The sequence below is a fragment of the Copidosoma floridanum genome, unplaced genomic scaffold, assembly GCF_036245765.1.
Source record: "Copidosoma floridanum isolate Cflo_tuat_1 unplaced genomic scaffold, Cflo_Japanese_pri ptg000008l, whole genome shotgun sequence".
NCBI lineage: Eukaryota > Metazoa > Arthropoda > Insecta > Hymenoptera > Encyrtidae > Copidosoma > Copidosoma floridanum.
The window spans coordinates 7,620,001-7,640,628 of NW_028321885.1; the positions used below are offsets into that span (position 1 = coordinate 7,620,001).

A 20,628-nucleotide genomic window follows, 5' to 3' on the forward strand; every position below is an offset into this window, starting at 1 on the left:
CGCTATACACGATTGCCTTTTTTCTCTGGTTAATTTTGACGCAGTAAGCAACTCTTCTAGTGTAGCAATCACCTCTGAAGATAATTGCAGCCATCTACGTAAGACTGAATCATCTACATCCATACCACCTGCATAATCCAATGACTGCAGCAACATTTTCACTGTCAGTTCGAAGTATTTTTAATTTGCCATGATATTTTTGATCTTTGATTTAGCTGAAATGATTGATAGAAAGTGCTCGTTGATGTGCTGCTGACGAACACCAAGCGAAGAATAATTGCTCTTACCTTATATCGATTTTGCTAGAGTGAAGAAGCCGTAGATATCTGCTCTCGCTGAAGTGGGAGACTGGAAAGATCCACTTCGCAGGCCTATTAAATCTCGTTATCTCTGCTGCTGTCAATAAGCTCCCAACAAACCCCAAGCGAAGAATAATTGCTCTTCTGCTCACTCACTTCTTATATCGGTCTCGCTAGAGCGGAGAAGCCGTAGATATCTGCTGTTACTAAAGTAGAAAACCGGAAAGATCCACTCTACAGGTGTATTGGATCTTGCTGTCTCTGTTGCTGTGAATGTGCTCCCGACAAATACCAAGCAAAAAATGACTGCTCCAAGCTCGGCACTGCCTTATATCTCTGTCTAGTTGGAGTGGAAAACCGCGGAGACCCTCTGCGCAGACGTATAAAAGCTCTTAGTCTCTGCTGCTGCCGATGTGTCTTCGACTGACTCCAAACGAAGAATAAGTGCTCCAATGCTTAGCGCTACCTTATATTCTCGTATGGATGGCGTAGGAGTAATGTGCATACATGCATGTGAGTAATAGAGGTGGGAATTACCCAGAACCTCTACATAAGGAGGTTACAAACTGCAGAGACGTCATTCATCGGCGAGCCGTCAAACCGAAAGGGTCTCCTGGATGAAGAGCAACCTTCGAGCTAATTAACAAATTGAGCCAGATGAACTACGTTGTTGACCTGCAGGGCTTCAAAAGGTGTTCCCATATCTTTATCTTGAAGGAGGCAGCAATCATGACACTTCGAGAAGGTGCTACACATAAAGTTTACCAATTTCAAGCGTCTTGCAAGTGGTCAAAGCTGTCTCCTGATAAACACCAGACTAATCAATGGTTAGAATCCCATTATCATAGGATTCCATGGGCATCCGGTTCTATACATTATAACAAAGTTGTCTTTACCCTACAAAGTTCTATGAAAAACGCTGGGAAAATATTTGTAAAAGGAAAAGAAAAAGTGGTTTTAAGAAATTTTGTATAACAAGTAAGTATAGTACATTTATAATTCTTCTAACCTAATTGTTATAACATTTTATATTTTAGAGTAATCTACAATATGGATAAGATGGAATGTCCTTTAATAAAGAATTTGAACTACGATAAAAGAATTTTTTGTTCAAATCACTCACTAGAGAAGAATCCAGTGTGTGCGAAAAAAATGTATACACACTTAAAAATTAGCTTGTTAACTACCGATTTCTACCATTTTCTCAAGTAGAAAGAGAAGATACAACTGATTTTTTATAAATGATTATATAATTTATTTTTTATAAATTAATAATTTGATAAAAGAAAGAGAAGTTATAGAGAGAGAATGATACGAGATTGTTTTTCACGAGTAAGGGCGTTGGATGAAGCCCTAGTACTTTTCCTTCTTTTTAATAACTTTATAATAAATTCACATATACTTTTTCCTCTACAATACCATTTTATTATATTATTTATTATTTCTACTGTAATATTATTTGTTTTCATCCATCTATCATTTCTATTTAACATTATCTTTCTTCTAAATTATTGTAGTCAGTAGTAAATAAAAGAATTTCTTAAGATATTTATTTAAAGAAAAAAAAGTAAGAAGGGCTCTGACCAACGCCCTTATTCGTGAAGAACAACCCCTCGTTTGTCTTCACCTTAATTTCTTTTTCTTTAAGCTCTTTTATTAAAATTAAAAAACTGTAAAAATATAGTGTATAGTATAAAACACATTTTAATTATTTTATATTTGCTTCTTTGTATGTTTCACTAGTGTAGGAACTGGTTTGGATAGAGTAGGGTTCTCTGGCCCATTTTACACGTGCTGTTTTTCTATCCCACAGCACTATCCTTTCTGTAAGAAAGAAGGAGTTGGGAACATTTCTGAGATGTGTAGATGTGGTGAAGATGTTGGTAGTGATAAATGATGAGCTGCAATAGAGGTAATATCTTATATAAAGTTAAGTATAATATATTTGATGTTTATTACTAACAAATATGTATAATATAAATATCAACAAATATGTGTAAGATACCAACCTCTAATATTCTTTTCTGATGATCAATCAGAAAAGACTTGGGATGGAGTAGAAGTTAAAGAGGTAGAACTTGAAGAGGAACTAGAAGAGGAACTTGAAGAACTTGAAGGTGAATCTGCAGAATAATATAACGAAATTAAATACGAAAAAATTTGAATAAAAAAATATTTTACCATACCTGTTTTATCTGACTCATACCACTCATCCAAGATAATCCATTTTTCTGGAAATTTCTCAAAATATTCTAGTGGCGTCATGGCTCTATAACTATTTTCTATTAAATCTTAGTTACCTTCTTTATTTTGTATCAAACGGCCGAACTCATCCAAAATCTTTTGGAATGTAGATATTCTGGTTCTATTGATAACAAAAGCAGCAAAATAGTGATGTTTTAAGCCAATGATGAAAAACTCCTAACCAACGTTTTCTAATATATTTATGCAGCAAAATGGTGTAAGTATAAGCCGCCAATGAGAACTGCTGCTGTTAAATATCTCATTATCGCTGGCAACAGAGAGATTGAAAAAATATCATTGAGAGCAGAGAGAGCACTATGTGATTATCTGATTATCGAAGACGACAGAGACAGCACCAAGTCATAATCAACAGTAGATAGGAGCGTCATAGTCAAAAGCAAAGAGCAGCATCATCATAAAAAGCACTACGTCACCATTATGGGCAACAGAGAGAGCACTACGTTGTCGTCGAGAGCAGAGATCACCACATTATCATCACCGACCACAGAGAGAAAACCATGTCGTCACCAAGAGCAGAGAGAAGCGTCATTGGCTGCCGTAGAGAAAGCACCACTTCATCACCATATCATGATAAGCAGATAGAGAGAGAGAGAATTGAATTGAATTGAATCACTGTTTATTTATACCAAGGACAAAGTATCTGAATGGCAAATGTATATACGATTATTATTAGAATTTTACAGTTCTTAGAGTAGTGTTTTACAGTTTTAGTATTTGCTCTACAATATATAATTTCTTAAGTTACTTAATAAATATTATGTTATCAATAAATGAATGAATATTGTATCAATATTTTAATAATGCTAAGGGTTTTACATTATAATTATGATAAAGGAAGGCATAAAAATTTACATAGTGCGTATGTTATGGAGTAAACATAACCAATCAATACGAGAGCAATCACAGATCACCAAAGTTTTAAGTTACCTATTAACAGAAATTAGTATGATTTACAAATAACAAGTTACAATGTTGTTGATAATTATGAATATATATAAGGCCCTTTAGCCCAAACGCGATGAAAGTAAAAACCTGTGTAATGCCGTCTTAAACGTCACAACATTTTTCTTTAAACGAATAGGGACAGGAATGGTTTCCCAAAATCTCATTGCCATTTAAGAGAGTGAAGAGGAGTTGGATGAAAGGGTGGCACGTGGTATAACCAACCCAGTCTGTGCCCGATGCGCTGATTGTCTAAGCTCATCAGAAATCCTTGGAAACAGGTCAAACAGATATTGAGGTCTTTGCGTAGTTAACATTTTGTAGATTGCAACGCCCTGAAAACAGTCCCACCTTTTACTGGGGTGCAACCAACCCAACTTTGCATAATAAAGTGCCATGGCAGCATCTCGACGAAGGTTAAATACATACCTTAATACCGTATTGTACAGACGATCTAGTTTGATGGCAAGATAACCCAAAAGACTCATGTACACCAAGCAAGCGTAGTAAAAATATGGCCTGACCAGGGACGACGCTAGTGTCCATTTAATTTTATTAGACAGCAAACAACCCTTATACCGCAACCTGTATAATATATATATAATACCATGGGCTCGAGAGCAAATGGCAGAGATATGGACATTCCAAGAGAGGTCGTTTGAGATCAATACGCCAAGGTCCTTGACTCTATCACGTAAAGGGATCACGCTTTCGTTTACTAGAATCGGGAATAAAAGCGTCTCGTCCACGCGCATCAGTTGATGGCATGTACCGATAAGAGTTGCCAAAATCTGATCATCATGACATGCCAGGCGATAAACCAACGACCAGGACACAATACGCGCTATGTCTTCGTTAAACACACCAATCGTTTGATGAAGGTCGAAAGGTTTGCACTGGATGTAGATCTGAAGATCGTCGGTAAAGAGCACACCTGCACTATGGCAGAGAATAGAGAGTATTGAGTTGATGAAGCTTAAAAATATAACTGGGCCCAGGGATGTGCCCTGGGGCACCACAGAAGTGGCCAGCATAAAGGCCGTGCGTCCTTCATCCAATCTCAGCACCGCCTGGGGGCGACCCATCAGGTATGAATGGAACCATTTAAGAGTGTCTACCGAGAACCCGATACTGCCCATTTTTCAAAGTAATAATTCATGGCTAATGGAGTCAAAAGCCTTTCGAAAATCAAATAAAACTAGAAGGGTCATCATGCCATGCTCCAAGTAATTATACACTTTCCACGTGACTAAAACATCTAGCACCTTAGCCAAATGAGCAAGGTTAGCAATTGGGCAAGTGTCAGATGTTCCAACCGGATGGGGAACTTTAGAGTGGGGCACAATCACAGACGTTTTCCAAAGTATTAGATAAGTTCACATGGCAAACAACAAGTTAAAAAGGTGGGTCAAGAAAGTCAGGCAACGTCAGGTGGCTGCAGCAAAATTTTCTGAAATTTTGATCGCGACAAGGGGGATGAGCACATGACCCAGAGGAGTAGTACTGCACCACCGCATCAGCAGACAAAGAGCACAATGGTGACCTCTGGGTCTGCTGAAGAAGACCGTGTCTACGTATAAATTGCCAACAACGGGCTGGACTTCTTTCTTTCTCCAAAGCCCTCGCCAAGAATCTATCACGGGCAGCGCTAAAATCTCTCTTCAATCGGGCACGCAAATTGCAATACTCGGCAAGCTGAGCTAAATCACCCGTTCTATGGACCACCCCATACAAGCGATCACGTTGTTTTCAGCTATTCCTTAACAGCGCGTCAAACCATGGTACGGGCAGGTGGCAATGCGAACTGCGTTCTCTCATAGGTGCATGGACATCGAGCACCTTAATCACCGTTTTACGGAATTTGCTTAGGCAGGTGTTGACATTCTCGTCAATGTCAGCATCATGCGGCCACACAGCTCCCCCCGCTGACCATTGGCAACATCTCTGTTAAACTCCACCGCGAAAAAGTTTTAAAAGTCCCGCGCCATGCGAAACACAACTCTACAGACAAGAGAGACATCATATTCGATAATCAGACAATCATGGCCATTAATGAAAGGCACGTCAGATGATCGTGGGGACAAGACTTTGCCAACCGTGTCCACCAAGATCACATCTATCCAGGTATGAGTCGTGTCACGATGATGTGTCAGCCCAGAGAGAGAGAGAGAGAGAGAGAGAGAGAGAGAGAGAGAGAGAAATAAACGTATGAATTACGTTGGTGAACTTATCACTAAAACAATAAATACAATCATGCATACCAGCGGATGGTGCTCGTACTTAATGTAACAGGTCGATGACTTGTTCGAGTAGAGCAGCGATCGAGGTCGACGATAGATGCAGCCCCGAGTACACACCCTATAAAATTGTCATAAAATAAACGTATGCATAACGTTTATTTAAACTTGTAACTAAATAAATAAATACAAGCATGCGTACCAGCAGATGGTAGTAACTTAATGGCAGTACGAAGACAGCAGGCAAGAGCGAATAGTTGATTACCTGAGAGCAGCAGTGGAACTGCTGTGCGTCAACAGCACCTACGTGCTGTTTGCTGCTACTGCACAGTTATGTGCCCAGGAAAGAGTGGAGGTATAAGAGTGCCCGTAGGGACTCCCCACTATGCAGTAACGTGCGCAGTAAAGCGAAAGAGGTAGTAGGATAATGGAACTCAACGCAGTAGCACTCTCAACGCAGTAGCGTTGCAGCCGCCAGGCTGAGCGGCTTCTAGACCAAACCCCTACGGAGATTCAAAGATAGTGGGGATTCTAGGGTAGTAGGGACTCTAGGACAATGGTGGTTCTAGGACAATGATGATTCTAGGATAGTGGGGATTTTAATACACACGTACAAGTATAATTTTGAATTTTTCAGGTTCATGCATCGTAGGAATTAGAGAAGAAATGATTTCATTGCTGTTTACGTATCTATTGGTTCCAGAGTCAAAGTGCTTTTCTGCGTTTTTTATGGTGCATCTACTTTCTGGTGTCCAAAATCTGCTTTCATGATGTCATATCCAATGGATAGTGGGTAATATTTATTTTCTTTGCAAAGGACGGTGATGTTGGATTTATTTTCTGTCAAAAAAATCCAATGAAAAGGGCTTCGTATTCTAATAATATAAGACGGCTTAGCGTTGAATACTTGTATATTAAGTTTGACGAGATCAATATTTTTAGGATTACAGAAAATTTTTATTTCGCAAGAGTTTGGTTTTATGTCACGTGGTAGTGATTGGCATAAGAATACGTCGATGGAAAGGCATTAACTTTGTTCTAATTGATAAATAAAATAGTATTTGCGGCGGCCATCTGTTAACGCTAAATAATCTGCTGTGGGTATTATGCAAGCTGCAACCGTGCTGTTGCGGCTATTAGTTTTTTGAAAAACTGACTATAATATATACTTCAAAAGCTTAAAATTCATCATTTGTACAAGAGAAAATATAAATTGTAATATAATCTCGCTGTCAATTATATGAAATTGAAGTTAAGTGTATCGATATAAAGATTGAATATTTATTGCGTTGACTGAGATCGGCATATCTTGTCGAGAAATGGTGTTTAAAAAATAATTAATATACTTCATTAGTCTTACTGAAAATATAAGCTTATTTTATTGCATTAAGTTAGTATTTCTTTTTTACAAGATTTTTGAAGATGATAAAGATGTGGTGGATTTTAAGTAAAAAGACGTCTGCTTGCACTTGTATTGTGCGCTTGTGCTCCTTTTAAGTTCAGTGAGATAAGCTTGTAAGTTTTTGTTTGTTCCATAGCCGCTTGCTCGATTTAATTTATTTTATTGTCTTTGTAAAAGATAAATTTTTCGCGTTTAGCGATGATTTGTTGTTTGGTGCTATACATATGTTTGAAAATTTTAATTTCTTTAGAATAAGTTGTTGCATTGTTAACTTTGTACGATGTTATTTATCTGTAGAATATAGAGTTAAGGTTACTTAGTTTTTAAATTTTGACTGCTAATTCTTCTATTGTATGAGACAAGGTGTCATTGTGGATGCTTCTTTTCAGAAGGGTGGTGTTGGTTAAAATGTCAGTATGGTCATAGTGAGCTTCTTTAAGGTGTTAAGTGTCTATGTGAGACACTATGAACCAAAATTTGCTTATTATTCATTTATCTTGTATCTGTTCCTGTTGTTAATTCCTGGGTTGAAGTTTGATTGAAGGAATTAGGGTATTACTTCGGCACACGTCACTGTTATTATGATTATAATACAATATAACTGAAGAACATTTCCGATATATGAAAATGAAATAAAGATATTTTAAGTAAAAAAAGGGAGATAATTATTATTGTAATTTTTTTTTTATTACATGAATATATTTAAGTATTGCTGCAGCTTTAGGTTTTTAAGATCTCGTAAATGATTGTCGACTCGTTCGATGTCTTCGTGGCACTCTTTGAGAGTTGTGTAGTACGCGGGTGGGCCCATGTAGCGACGTACTGGGGTTTTAAGACCCTTAATAAAACAAGCTACTGCTAGTTTTTTACGCTCCTGGGATGTTTGTGTTATCTATTGGTAGTTTTGTTGCGCTTTTTTACCAGCTCTAATATATAACTGTAAGACACGATCATTTCTGTTAGAGTTAATAGCCATTGATTTATTTCTACGTTGTTTTGTCTAATTATTGCGTCATTAATATCGATTAAATGGTTGGGAAAAATTCGTTTCCATGATAAGTTTAGAGATTTATATCTTTTTTGTTCCATGTTAAGAGGGTTTTTAAACTTGTGTTTTTGCATTTCTAGTATGGATGGCTAAAGATGAGAATCGGGGTTCGTGTATTATAGGGTATAAGTGTTTATCGATTTTTGAAGGTGTGGTGGCTGTAATAGAGTATATAAATATTGTTTTAGTAAGTTGCTCCACTGGTATTTGCTGATAACTTGGAGGGTTTGGTGCAGTGCCGTTTTCTCCGTTTCCCGAGTTTTCGCTGTTGGGTGACGATCTGGCCAAATGCAGTAGCAGGTTCTTGGGTGAATTCCAGATTGCTCCCAGAATGTTAATTGACCATGCATAAAAGCGATGTAGAGCGTCACCATAAATAAATGTGTCTAAAATAAATTTAATGGTTCTGAAAATTATTATAACAGTGATAAAAGCAGCACTTACTGAGCCGAAAGAAATGAATTTTTGCCACATTCTGTTCCAAGTATTTTCCGCAAGTGTTTGTAAGGTGTTTTTGTCAAAGATCTGTAAGAGTGGAAATTGTTGTGCAAGTCTTGTTTTTCCATTTATACTTGCTGCTACCTAATAAAGTATCGCTGAGCGTTTGGAAGGAAACATGACGTAGGTTTTAAACATTTTTGTGTCGATGTAAGAATAAATACCGCTATTTGCTAGGTCAAGGGGACTAGAACATTTCCAAGTTTATTTGGTGTTTGGCTTTAGTAACTGTGGATCCACTTGGGTCGTAACTAGTGGTAACATTTTGTACCATCGTGATTTAAAATTAAACATTATGGAGAGGACTGTATCGCATCCTGTTTTTGTGTCGTATTCTTTAAATACGTAAGTGCGTGGCACCAAAAAATACGGTTTTTCATTCTAGAAAATCGGCAGTTCTTGGTAGCATACGTCAGTTCCTTTTATGCGTACTTCTACTTGTATACACTTAATAATGTGCGCTACCTCCCCGGCCAAAAAGCTGGTACAACCTGGGCTGGACATAAGTTGATAAGCAAAATTATCTGGTAAAATAGTGTCGATATTGAGGGCGTTTTCGATTACTTTTCTTTCTAATTCACATTGTTTCAGCAGTATGTCTCTGTATAGTTCTTTCATTTGTTTTCTAAAGTGTCTTCGGATAAAGATAAACTTATATTTTATATATTTAAACATATCCATGTTATTAATTTTAACGTTTTTTTCTGCTAGGAAATTTTGCTTTTCGGGGTCAGTTAGTAAAGATATTTTTGGGTGCTCTGTTTTAATAAGCGAGAAAGAGCAAGTATTTACAGTACCTATGCGTTTGAACGCGTACGATATATGGTCTGATTCAAGTACATACAGTGATTTGAGCTCATTTTCTCTTTCGAGTACCCTGTTTGTGTATCCTGTAAAAAGATTTGTGTAGTGGTTACGGTCACATTAGTCATGTGAGATTACGTTCCAAAATGCATGTCCATAAACGCTGTCAATATAGTGATCGTCCGCGAAGGTACATGAAGTTCCAGAGTCGAATCTCACTTTATTATTGTTTAAATCTATGGCATTCTAACGCTCTTCTAAAGTGATAGTGGCGTAACTCTGTATGAATGCTTTCTCATATTCCCCGTATATGTCTGCATATGATCCTGCGTTTTTAAAGGCGCCGTTAGAGCTTACGGAGCCTGCAAATTTTACGAAAAAAGTCTTCGTATTGTTGATAGAAATGTATTGTATTATGTCGTCATACAGTGTTTTACTCCTGTGTAAATGCATTAATATTGCACTCGTCTCGTGTTATTTCTCTTAGGTATTTCATGTCCCCATTTTTTATGACTGAATTATGCGACTACATGCTGCACTGTTGTATTGTTCTCTTATCCTTGATTTTGCAATAACTAACTTGTGTGGAAGCGTAGTCGTTTAATTGGATAAGCAACATGGGTGACTTAGTTGAGTTTATGATCTGTTCAGGAATGTCACATTCTCCTATATAGTGGGGTCGAATTAGATAAAATGTCGGTAATTTTTCATGAAACTCAGACCAGCACAAAAGGAAATTGATTGTAAAGAACTAAACAATGCTTATGGATTGTAGTAAAATCAAACAATTATTTACGGCTGAGGCTTCAAAAAAATGGCAAAAATGGTAAAACACTGTTTTTAGCATTGGAGACGAACAATAATCCTTAAAATAAAAAAAAAATAAATAAAGAAGTGTGCGTGGCAAAGAGGCAAACAAAATAAGCTCTGATTAATCCCAATTGGCCCAGGGGTTTCCCCAAAAAATGCAAAAAACCTCGTTTTCTGAGTCAATAATCAAAACTTAATAACTCTTTTTTGCATTAACACTAAAAGCTGAAGTTGGACAGAAATTTAGCTTCAAAAGTATTCAACAACTGTATCAAATTTCAGCAAGATCAGATTGATAATTTTTACAAACCGCCGCTAATTGCAAAAAAATGTACTTTGGCAAAACGGCCTTAAAAAAGTTGCTTATAACGTTAGATGCAAGTTATTTGCAAGATCATATTCTTGAATACCTACTCTACAATTTTCCTAAGTTTTAATTTTTTTTTACAGTGTGGAAGTTTGTTATTTGTTTTCAAGATATCGTTATTTTTCTGAGCTCTTGCAGTTTGACCGTACTTAAGGTTTATTTTATAACCATAAGGTTTATCATTTTTTAAGCAACTTCTACATAGAAAAAAAATTTAGTACTTTTGTAAATTGTAAAGTCAGTATTTAAGAATAAGATCCCACAAAATAATTACATCTAACTTTTTAAGCAAACTTTTTTTAGCCGTTTCGCCAAAGTATCTTTTTTGCATTTAGCTGCGGTTTGTAAAAACTATCGATTCAATCTTGCTGAAATTTGGTATGGTTGTTGAAGACTAATAAAACTACAAGTCTGATAAATTTCATCTTTCAATGTTTATGTGAAAGAGAGTTATTAAGTTTTGAATATTGGCTCAATAAAAGAGGTTTTTGGCATTTTGCGAGGAAATCACTTGACCAATTAGATTTTTTTTTTTTAATTATTTTTTTTTTCATTTTAAGGTTTATTGCTCGCTTCTAACGCTAAAAATCGTGTTTTACCATTTTTTCCATTATTTAAGCCTCATCGAAAAATATTTTTTGTTCAATTTCATTACAATTAATAGGCATGGATTGTATCTCTAAACCATATTTTTTTCGCGCAAGTCTCAATTTCGATTTCCGAGAACTTTATTCAATCCCACTTCAATTAAATAGAACGAATTTTGTAAAATAAATGAGAGATTGGCCGCAGTCATATCTTATAATTGCTGTGGCTTGGTTGACGTTTTATTTAAAGATCAATAGCCAGAGGATTATTTCTATCTGTAAAATGAGTATTTTTTAATTTTTTTCTCATGACTAATATTATTGACTTATTCTTTAACCTGCTCTTAGTCCATCAAACAAAAATAACAACGACAATACATACAAGCGTTTATCAAGAAAAAGAGGGCTTGCTTATCTACAGGTGGCGCATGCGTGTGTAAATATGTGTGCGTGTTGTTGCTGTCGTTGTTATTGCTGTTTTTTTTTTTTTTTTTTTTTCTTTTTCATGTATATGTTAATTTATTTAGGGTTTGTAAGAAGTGTATTAGTGGCAGAACCAGTTGCTGTGTACTATTTTTTTGAGTGTTTCATTAACCTTAATTTTTACGTTTCCGTTTTCATATGTGTCGAGCTACAGCTAAGTAAGGTCCATGAATACGGATCGTCAAATTTATGACTTTTGAGTCCCTGTTGAAGCCATACTTTGTCTTTTATTTTAATTAATTAAGAATTTTATTTTTTATCATATAACTTTTTTATGAATTTATGAGGTTTTTCTTGAGCGATCTAGGGTGCAGGGTGTAGAGTTGAGTGACTAGATCTGTCATGTATTGTGGGTAATGAGTTATCTGCTTCGAGGAGTTCGCTACTAGGTAGCCGTAACATTTTTCCCAAAACTAATTCGAAAGATGTGTGTTGTGTGCTTTTGTGTTCATTGGTATTGAAATGATGTGTCACCAATTCTACGCATTTATCCAACTGTTGTTCTGTTGTTATAAGTATTTTAAGGTATTCAGTAAAAGTGTGATGTGATCTTTTAAGAGAACCGTTCGATTAGGAATAGAACGCTGTTATTTTAAATTGCTTGACTTTGAATCGACTAGCTACTCTCCTAATTAATTTACTTAAAAAGTTAGTGCCTTGGTCGGTCAGTATAGCTGTTGCCACTCCGTAAATACAAATGAATTTCTTGATAAAAGAGTCTGCTATTGATATAGAAATTTGATCTTTTAATGGTACTGATATAGCATATTTTGAAAATAAGCATTGCATTATTAAAACATACTCATTATTCTGTTGAGTTGCTGGTGAAGGGTGTGATGTACCGGCCACTAACATGGGAACGATGGGAAAACGTAGGGCAAAGAAAGAACAGTAGACTTGCTTCTTTGGAAAGCAGATACTTTATTATATGATCAAACACCGTTTTAGTAAACACGTATGTCACCTCTCGTGTCTAGCTTACATCTGATGCTTATGCCTAGAGCCGCTAACAACGCACGCAATTATAGAGTGGCGCTCACTCTGACAACTCACGCATACATTACAATCCTCCCCTCTAAAACGGAAACTATGTTGTTTTACAAATCAAAGTGATTGGGTGCTTTTCGATTTCGCGCTGAACGTCTAACAGGTTGAGGACTACGTACTCGAGGCGTACAATTAATTTGAGGCCTTGCCGTTTCCTGCATTACAATTGAGGCCGACGGAGACTTGCAGGCTTTCCCGGTCTTAACAAAATCTGCATTTGGTGGCTCAACTATAACATCATTCTCTGAGCTTACCTGGGCGCCGCTATCCAACCTTTCGCACTCGCTTGATTCGAACTGCTTGTTACAATCTAAAAACTCAGGCCACAACTGGTCTAAATGCCGTTTCACATCCTTGTTTGCTTCCATACGCACAGAATATATTACCGGGCCCAGCTTGTGATTAATGACCACGGATTCCCATTTCTTTGTTCTAAAGTTTTCAATTAAAATACTTTTGTTTTTAACAAACGTCTCTTTTCTATCCCCCTGTAATATCGCTTTTTGTTTAATTGGCTCTGTGTAACATTTTGCCTAATCGATGGTCCAATTGCATCGAAGCGCGTTTGAATTTTTTGACCTAACTGCAATTCAGCCGGTGTTACACCCGTCGTACAATGGGATGTAGAACGATACGCTAACAGATACTTATCTAATGCTTCCAGGCGTAGAATTTTCTTTTGCAGCAACAATTTTAATTTGTTTCTGAAACTTTTGACTGCATTTCCAGCAGCCCCACTGGATGACGGATGGTACGTGGCTGATAAAAGTTGCTTAATGCCATTCTCTTTTAAAAATGATTGGAATTCTTTTGCTGTAAAGGCAGGACCGTTGTCCAACACTATCGCATGAGGGATACCCCGATTTGCAAAATAGCCTCTTAACTTTTTAATAGTACTGCGAGCTGTTATATTAGGCATCTCACTTATATCCACCCACTTAAAATACGCGTCGGTCTCTACTAAGTACATGCGTCCATCAATCGGTCAACAAAAATCAACATGAATATGTACATTAGGGCCTTTCAGCCATTAAAAAACATGGAATCACGAGCGTTTTGGATTTCCCGCATTACGCGCACACAACTCGCATACCGTAACTGATCATTCGATATCTGCATCTATGTGCGGTCACCACATATATGCTCCGACTAAGGTTTTCATTTTTACTATTCCCCAATGATTATCATGAAGCTCATTCAACATTCTCTCTTGTAAATTAAACGGGATTATAACACAATGTCCCCACATCACGCAACCTTCGTCTATTGTTAATTTTAGCTGTCTTATTTTAAATGCTTTGAACTTTTCATCGATCTTCTCCGGCCAACCGTCATTCAAAAATTCACGAACTGCTCTTAAAATTAGGTCATTAGTTATTTCAATACGAATCAACAATGCGTCAATTGGCTTAAAACTATCCACAAAATTTAAATATGTACACTCTTCTTTATTATTTACATTTACATTTTTAAAGTCATCGATTAAATTACGAGATAGACTATCTGCTGGCCTATTGTCTGAACCTTCAAAATATTTGATATCGAACTCATAACCGGACAGAAAAACTGCCCATCTTTTGACCCGTGATACTGACATCTGTGGCAATCCCTTTTTTAAACCAAAAATAAAAATTTAAAGGCTTATGGTCCGTTTTAAGTACAAATTTTCTACCGTAAACGTATGGGTAAATATTTTTAACACCAAAAACTTAAGCTAAAGCTTCCCAGTCTAACTGTGAATAGTTTTTTTCCGATATTTGCGACGCAAACGTGATCGGTTTTTCGCTGCCATCCTTAAATAAATGCGACAAAGCTGCACCTAACCTTTTTAGCGATGCGTCGCACGTAATTTTTACAGGCAATTCAGTGTTGTAATGCACAAGCATGTCTGGAGAGATAATCGCCTTTTCCGCAACAATAAACGCTTTTTCTCTCTCATACGTCCACTTCCATTCTACCTCCTTACGCAGCAGTTCATAGAGTGGCGTAACCATACTCGCAAAATTCCTAATAAATTTGGATAGTAACTAATCATACTGAGAAATGATTTCAATTCAGTTACATTGCCTGGAGTCGTCATACCTGTAATTTCGTTTGTCTTACGCTCACTCACACTTAATCCATCTTTGTCTAATTCGAATCCTAAAAAACTTATTTTTGATTTGTCGAACTCACATTTTTCACGTTTTAACGTTAAATTATATTTTTGAACACTTGACAAAACTTTGAATAATCTTATGTCATGCTCCATTATATTTTTTCCAGTTATAAAAATATCATCAAAGTATGACACACATTCTTTAAAACCTCGCAAAACATTCTCAGTTTCTCGTTGGAACAACCCTGGGGCGGATGCTACTCTATACATCAATCTGATACATGCGAAAAGTCCTTTATGTGTTGACAGTGTCAAAATTTTTTTTTATTTTGAATCAATTAAAGCTTGCTGCTATGCTTGGACCATGTCAAGTTTACTAAACACTTGCTCTCCAGCCAAACGCGTACTCAAATCCGACAGTCATGGGATAGGATACCTATCCACTCCTTAACACAGATTGATTGTCGCACTGAAATATTCACATAAGCGAGTACCACCGTTAGATCTCACTACTGACACAACGGTGTCGCCCAATCACTGCTACTGACTGGCTTAATGATTTTATTTTTTTCTAGTCTTTCAATTCCAGCTTCAATTTTCTCCTGTACAGCATATGGTACCGGCCTTGGTTTAACAAATTTTGGCATGGCCCCTTGTTTCAACTGTAAACTCATTTTCTTCTAATTATAGCAACCTAATTTTTTAGAAAACACACTTGGAAATTTGCTTACTATTAAGTCCCCCGCTAATTCCTGTTTAATTGCACCTATCGTCAATAGATTTTCTTGTTCATTGATTTTAATCGTATCCAGCGCCATCAGCCATTTCCACCCTACGATTGGTAAGTTATTTCCTACCATTACAAATAATTCTAACCTTGCCACTTTACCATTATACTGTACATGCACGTCAAGTATTCCCTTTGGAATCATAATCCCCCCTTCATACTGTTTAAAAAGTCTTGACGTCGCGCGTAGTTTTAAAACTTTCAACCCTTGAGACGACAAATATCTTTCGTCTGAAATCGCGGAAATCAGTGACCCCGTGTCTAATTCGAATTCCAACGGCTTACCTTCGACGCTTAAAACAACTTTTAACGGTGCCTCTGATATACGGCTTGAAATAGTATGCACGTGCCCTATGACATCGCTTTCGTCCAACTCACTCATATCTTCCACGAAATTCTGTTTTGCGAGATCCTGAACATACTCATTCTTTTGCATAACATACGCATACATGCTGTCCTTATTACTTTTTTTTTACAAACCTTTTTCAAATGTCCGGTTTTTCCGCACGCACTACACGCCAATTCTTTATACTTGCAGTCATTTTTGATGTGACCCACCTTGTCACAACAATAACAACTGACCTGTTCATTTTCTTGTTTTCTTCTCTCTTCTTTCTTCTTGGTCTTCCTGGCGACAAAGTTGCATGTATCCCCTCTTGCTGCTCTCATCCCGTCCACGTTTTTTTGCTGCTTCTAGTGACGTCACCAGCTCCACCGCTTTTTGATAAGATAACTCTCGTTCGCCAAGTATCATTTTCCTGGAGCTATCATCGGAGATTGCCCACGCAAAATGATCTCTCGAACTGTTTACGAGATTTTCACCCAATTCGCAGTGCATTGATAAATTTTCTATTCATGCCACAAACTTTTCTATATCCTCATCTTCTTGTTGTCTACATTCTTGAAATTTATAGCATTCAGCTATTACACTTAGCGTTGGCTGTAAATATTTGCTCATTAGTTATACTAGCCTATTCAGTGGTGACGTTGACGGTTTATACGGTGTACACAAATTTTTAAGTAACTTGTAACCGTCCTTATCAAGTAGCGTCAAAAACAATGGAACTCTCTTTTCTTCCTGTACCTCATTAACCAACACATACTGCTCCAATCTCTTATGCCATTCCGACCACTCCTCACTTTCCAAGAATTCACCTACGTTACCGAGTGTGCCCTCCACGACTGTACTTGTCACAACTTCGCGCGTGCCCACCATATCCATTAGTTGTTCTACCGCACTTCGTTTTCTTTGCTCTTCCCATAGTGCCTTTTTTCTCTGCACTTTTTTACTTTCTGCATCTATCCTCTTTTTTTCTTGCACTACCCATAACGCAAATTCTTCCCATTCTTCTTTTGTCAAATTCTTTAGAGGCTTTCCCTTAAAGGTGCTTCCTTCTTGTTCCTTTAATGGCATTTTAAAATCAAACAGAATTTGTGAATACCCGTTTTTACTTTTATCCTCCTCGCCAATGTAATGTACCGGCCACTAACACGGGAACAATGGGAAAACGTAGGGCAAGGAAAGAACAATAGACTCGCTTTTTCGGAAAGCAGATACTTTATTATGTGATCAAACATTGTTTTAGTGGACACGTGTGTCATCTCTCATGTCTCGCTTCCATCTGATGCTTATGCCTCGAGCCAACAACGCATGCAATCATAGAGTAGCGCTTGCTCTGCCGACTCACACATACATTCCAAAGGGCCCGCTATATCTAGAGCGAGTTTGGCAAAAGGTTTGGTAGGTGCTTCGGTAATAATCAATTTTTGTTTAGTTTTTGTACGCACTAGTCTTTTAAGTTGGAATTTTAGACCTTTTTGTATATACGATTGGATGTCTTCTTTTTGGTGTTTTCAAAAGTATGTGTGCCTTAGTTTACTTTAAGCTTCGTTTACTCCTTTGTGTTCTCTTATGGCGAAGCTATGCATTTCTTTAATGATGTTATATCGTTCCTGTGGCGGTGGATGTTTTATTATTCTGATTATTATTTTGGTTTGTGTAACGTGTTTTTTTTATATCTTGAATGTTTTTTTAAGCTCGATATTTTCTAATTTAGCAGTTCTGGCGCTGCTGACTGTTAATATATTCTTTTCTATTATTATATCATTTAAGTTTATAAATGACTCAGTTAGTGCTGCTGTTATGTTTCTTATGCTTTCTCTGTCTTGACCTCTTATGGGTAAAACTATGGAAAAATTTGGGTTGTGTTCAATTAATTCAGGTGTGTCAATGATTGATTTTTCCAAGCAAGGTAATTTGTTTATTTCACAGATACCTTGTACTCCGTCATTTATAGGTTGACCGAGGTTGTCGGTGAAGTAAACAAAATTGTCTATTCTTATGTAGATCTTTTCTTTTAAAAAAATTATTTTATTTTTTTGCATGATTTGGGTGGGTGGGCTATAATTATTATTATTTTGTGTTTTATTTTCTTTATGTTTTCCTAGAATGGACGTTTCGTATAAGGGTAAGGTACGAAAAAGTTTTCTTCGCCATTTTAAGGGTCTTTCTGTTGACTTTCGTTGGTTATATGATGGGTGCTTGGTATGTTTCCCTCGGTTTTCCCGTCTTCTATGGAGAAGACCACCTGCTCTAGCTTGGTGTTCTCGAAAAAAGATGAGCTGGGCGCCAGATATTTATTCTTGCTGTTATTGAGTTCTCGTTTTTGAGGAGCTAGGGCTGATAGGGCTTCATCGTAGTGGGACCTGATACTTTTACCTGCCCTTGTCATGTCGTTATGTTGTATTGATGGATTTTTTTCTGATATTATATTTGGCAGCTGTTGCGGCTACTATTTTGTGCAGGTAAATAAAAGTATGTAATCGTCTATTGGGTTTTAAGATAATGCGTCTACGTTAACGTTCTGGAAGACTGATTTATACACTATATTAAATTGGAAATCAGCGAGCTTAAGTTGCCAGCGTGTGACTCGAGAGCATGGGTCTTTCATTAAATAGAGCCACACTAGGGGCTGATGATCGGTCAATAATATGAATTTTTTTCCGTACAGGTATACTCTAAATTGCTATATGTAATATACTAGAGCTAGGGCTTCTTTGAATAACGTACAGTGGTTACTTTCACTTTCGGACAATGTGCGGGATATGAAAGTGATGGACTTATTTTTTCCAATTTCATCTTGTGAGAGCACCCCTTCTATAGTGTAACCTTAAGCATCTGTTGTAAGTATAAACGTTTTTCTTAAGTCAGGGTCAATTAGAATTAGAGAAAAGCATATTTTATCCTTCGAGATTTGAAATGCCGTTTGAGTTTCTTCGTTTCATGAGAACTCCTGATCCTTTTTTAGTAGCGTGTTTAACGGTTTTGCTGTTTTAGCAAAGTTTTCTATAAATGTACGGTAGTAGCTTACTAATCCTAAAAATTGACAAACGTTTTTTTGATTTCTTGCTCAAAAAAATTCTTTAACTGTCTTTATTTTTTTTTAAATTGGATTTCAATCTTTCTCTACTAACTATGTGACCCAGATAATATATTTCTTGTAGGCATGAGACTTTAATGCTTGTCAATAAATAAGAATTCAATACGTCCAATAGGTATACAAGCGAACGTCGATACACTTTAATCATTGTATTAATAGGCGCATATTAATAGATGGCGGTACTCTTCATACAAGCACTTTCTATTACCATCCATACATGCCCTTTCTCAATATATAAGATATAGAAAATACTTGATAATACAAATCCACATAATTTCTTTTTCAAGAAATTTTCCTTTGGAGAAATAATTAAGAACGAGAAAAAATCCTCCCCGGGTGTGGATCGAACACACAACCTTCTGTTTACTAGACAGTTGCTCAACCACTTGAGTTACCGAGGAGCTGTGCATTCACTCGCACCGTAAGTTTAGATAAGTTCTCGTTCTCAATTCTTAAGCTGTCTTTCACCTAAGCTCGATATTGTAGGCATGTGACTCTAATGCTTGTCGGTAAATTAGAATTTAATACGTCCAATAGGTATACAAGCGAACGTCGATACACTTTAATCATTGTATCAATAGGCGCATATAAATATATGGCGGTACTCCTCATACAAGCACTCTCTATTACCATCCATACATGCCCTTTCTCAATATATAAGATATAGAAAATACTTGATAATACAAATCCACATAATTTCTTTTTCAAGAAATTTTCCTTTGGAGAAATAATTAAGAACGAGAAAAAATCCTCCCCGTGGTAGAGCAACTGTCTAGTTAACAGGAGGTTGTGTGTTCGATTTGCACCCGGGGAGGATTTTTTCTCGTTCTTAATTATTTCTCCAAAGAAAAATTTCTTGAAAAAGAAATTATGTGGATTTGTATTATCAAGTTTTTTCTATATCTTATATATTGAGAAAGGGCATGTATAGATGGTAATAGAGAGTGCTTGTATAAAGAGTACCACCATCTATCCATATGCGCCTATTGATACAATGATTAAAGTGTATCGACGTTCGCTTGTATACCTATTGGACGTATTGAATTCTAATTTACCGACAAGCGTTAGAGTCACATGCCTACAATATCGAGCTTAGGTGAAAGACAGCTTAAGAATTGAGAACAAGAACTTATCTAAACTTACGGTGCGAGTGAATGCACAGCTCCTCGGTAGCTCAAGTGGTAGAGCAACTGTCTAGTAAACAGGAGGTTGTGTGTTCGATCCGCACCCGGGGAAGATTTTTTCTCGTTCTTAATTATTTCTCCTAAGAAAAATTTCTTGAAAAAAAAATTATGTGGATTTGTATCATCAAGTATTTTCTATATCCTATATATTGAGAAAGGACATGTATGGATAGTAATAGAGAGTGCTTGTATGAAGAGTACTGCCATCTATTCATATGCGCCAATAGATATATTTCTTGTTTTAAAAACTCGCATTTTTTTGGCTGTAAGACTAAATTTGCTTTTTTTAGTTGCTCTTCAAATTGAATGATAATTTTACAGTGCTTATTA

At 36.6% G+C, this 20,628-nt stretch overlaps 1 protein-coding gene and 1 non-coding gene across 2 annotated transcripts in view; both read left to right on the plus strand.

Moving 5' to 3' along the window:
- bw (brown) overlaps positions 1-20,628 on the plus strand; it is a 904,351-nt gene that overhangs the window by 272,882 nt on the left and 610,841 nt on the right. The gene's annotated exons all lie outside the window — the stretch shown is intronic.
- Positions 20,278-20,350, plus strand: TRNAT-AGU (transfer RNA threonine (anticodon AGU)). Its single transcript has one exon. It is a non-coding gene; the product is annotated as a tRNA-Thr (tRNA).